The following is a 2,616-nucleotide window of genomic DNA, read 5'->3' as shown; positions in this document are numbered from 1 at the left end:
TAAACAAATTTTGTAAATTTACACATATATTAAATGTAAAAATTACATGATTATTCCAATAAATATAAAAAATCAGGCAATTTCACAGAAGTTATGTAATTCCACAAATATTATGTTAATTAGCATTCATTGTGTAAATATATCTTATATTACATGGAAAATTACGTAAATAGCAAGATATTTTGAATATTTCCTGTAATTATCCAAATTTTCATAATATTACGTAATATAACTGTAATTTTTCACGTATTATCAAATATATAATAATATATAATGCAAAATATATTGTCATATTATTATTCCTATAACTACACATACACATTGTAATTATACTTCCACAATCTGCTTAGGTATAAACCAAGAAATTATTTTTATTTGCATATTGAGAATTTACAAACGCGTGACCGTTTATAACCATTATTGTGGGTCTCAAAACTATACTACTTATATAGTATAATACCACTATAATAGTTGTAATTTTACACAAAAATTTTTTACTGTGCATGACGCCTGAAACTAAAAAGCCTAGACCCATCCGCTATGATTGGCGGTCGTCGATTTTAAAAAAGTAACGGAAAAGTAACGAAAAGTTTTTTTTACTGTTACTTTCTTAAGTACTCGGTAACGAGTAACTGTAACTTGTTACTTTTAAAAAGTAACTTTCCATTCCCTGCGTTTGATTATGTTTTGATATCAACCTATACATAGTTAAATGCATTTTGATTAAACCAAACAGAATTTCAAGTTGTTGTCACAATTTTGAGATTTTACAAATAGAATGTTGGTAATCTACTATATAGTATAAAGGTTATGTTCTATTATATTTTATATTATATCATATTATAAAGCTTCCTTTAAATCTTTTTCAGTGGGGTTGTTGGATTGATCCGATTGCTCTATGATCTTGTTCAGTGCAAAATTAAGCATCACCTATTCCAAAATTCTAATTAATTACAACTTCAGCGCATTCTAGCAGTTCGAATATTGTACCAGTCAATGCAGGTCAGGCGAACATATACTATGCACTGAACTAGAAAAATAAATCGGAAATGCCTCCAAATTATTTTAAGTTATCCTAATTTGTCGAAAATACAGTTGCTTTAATTACAGGTTACGTCGTGCGAATAGGGTTTAAAAGATTCGTTGCATATTTTGTTGCTCTGTTTTCTGCAATGGCAACTTCAACGACAATAGGCTTAAGTTAATTCTTCAAAAATCGAATGGCGGCCTTATATTTCCTTCTCCCGTTGTTGCAACGATTTGCAGTTTGACTGAAAAGATGTTTCGAAGAGCTATACATGTGTTTCCTACGGACGTACCAAGATTTAATCATATCATAGTAAATGCAGTATTTGCCAATTTAGCCACGAAAAATTTGTTTCCAGAACTACATAATCACATGTTTGATATGTCAAAAGAGGAAAATGATATACGTAGTCTATCAAAGACAATATCTTTGTGTTATATTAGGATAAAAATGTTTCACGAAGGCAAAAAGATTACGAAACGCTGACAAACATCGGAAAAACGAAAGAAACTATGGCGCCATGCCATTTTCTTAAATGTATAAATAAGCGTATAAATAAACACATTATGTATATGTATATACCAAACATGTGTATACTTTTCACATTTTGTAGTATTTAAAATTAAGAATAATATATTATTCCACATTCCAATCAAAGGGCCACATTAGCGATTTAAGACATTATTTAAAGCGGTCTTAAAATAAGAACCGACTATGAATACTGGCCTATATATATAAGAGTGTCAGCACTTTTCGTTCGTCTTTGTATGTTCGCCTTTTATAGTTCTTCTTCTTGAATAAAGGTGTGTTACAAGATTTTATCTCAGAATTTATTCAAGCGCCTACGAAACCATAATTCAACAGTTTCACTAATAATCCATTTCTGTAAGGGATTAGATTGAAACAAAGTCTGAATGTTCAGTGTTTGTCCTATGCTGTCTGGGAACAGAGCCCCTAAGTTGGGCCTTAATATGAAAATACTTAAACTACGGTGGAATTCTAATTCCATCATGACATTACCGTGATGGAATCTTGAATTCATGACTACGTTTACACGCACTGATAAAACCGTTTTAGTAAAAACCATTTTAGTTAAAACCGGTGTTAGATGTCCTGTAAACGTTTCTTAATATCGATGTTAGTAAATCCAAACCTCTTCTAAAACAGGTTTGGCGTTAACTAAACGGTTTTAAGAAAGCTGTGTAAACGGTATTCAATTGGTTTTACGTATCAAAATTCAATGTTACCAACTTTAGACGTTATCTTTAGACAAACTTTAGAATGTTAAGACAAAATAATCCTTCATCCCTTCCAGTGAACTTTCCCTCTCTCTTCCTTAGATTATAATATAAATTGATGCTTTTGATTGTGTGAACGGTCATAATATCTTGGTTAACAATAGCTACCTCACTTTTAGACAATGCTAATACTTAAAATTAAAATCTATTTGCTTGGAATTTTGTGAAGAAATAGATCTGCGACTTGTCGGAAGAATATGTATCAACGAATACGTGATGAGCATATCGAAAATTATTAATGACATAATAAGAGCACGTTAGAAATTAATTGACATATAAATCTTAATATCT

The sequence above is a fragment of the Trachymyrmex cornetzi genome, unplaced genomic scaffold (genome assembly GCF_001594075.2).
Source record: "Trachymyrmex cornetzi isolate Tcor2-1 unplaced genomic scaffold, Tcor1.1 scaffold1103, whole genome shotgun sequence".
NCBI classification, from domain to species: Eukaryota; Metazoa; Arthropoda; class Insecta; order Hymenoptera; family Formicidae; genus Trachymyrmex; species Trachymyrmex cornetzi.
The sequence above is the reverse complement of the archived record's forward strand: the minus strand, read 5'-3'. Positions refer to the sequence as shown.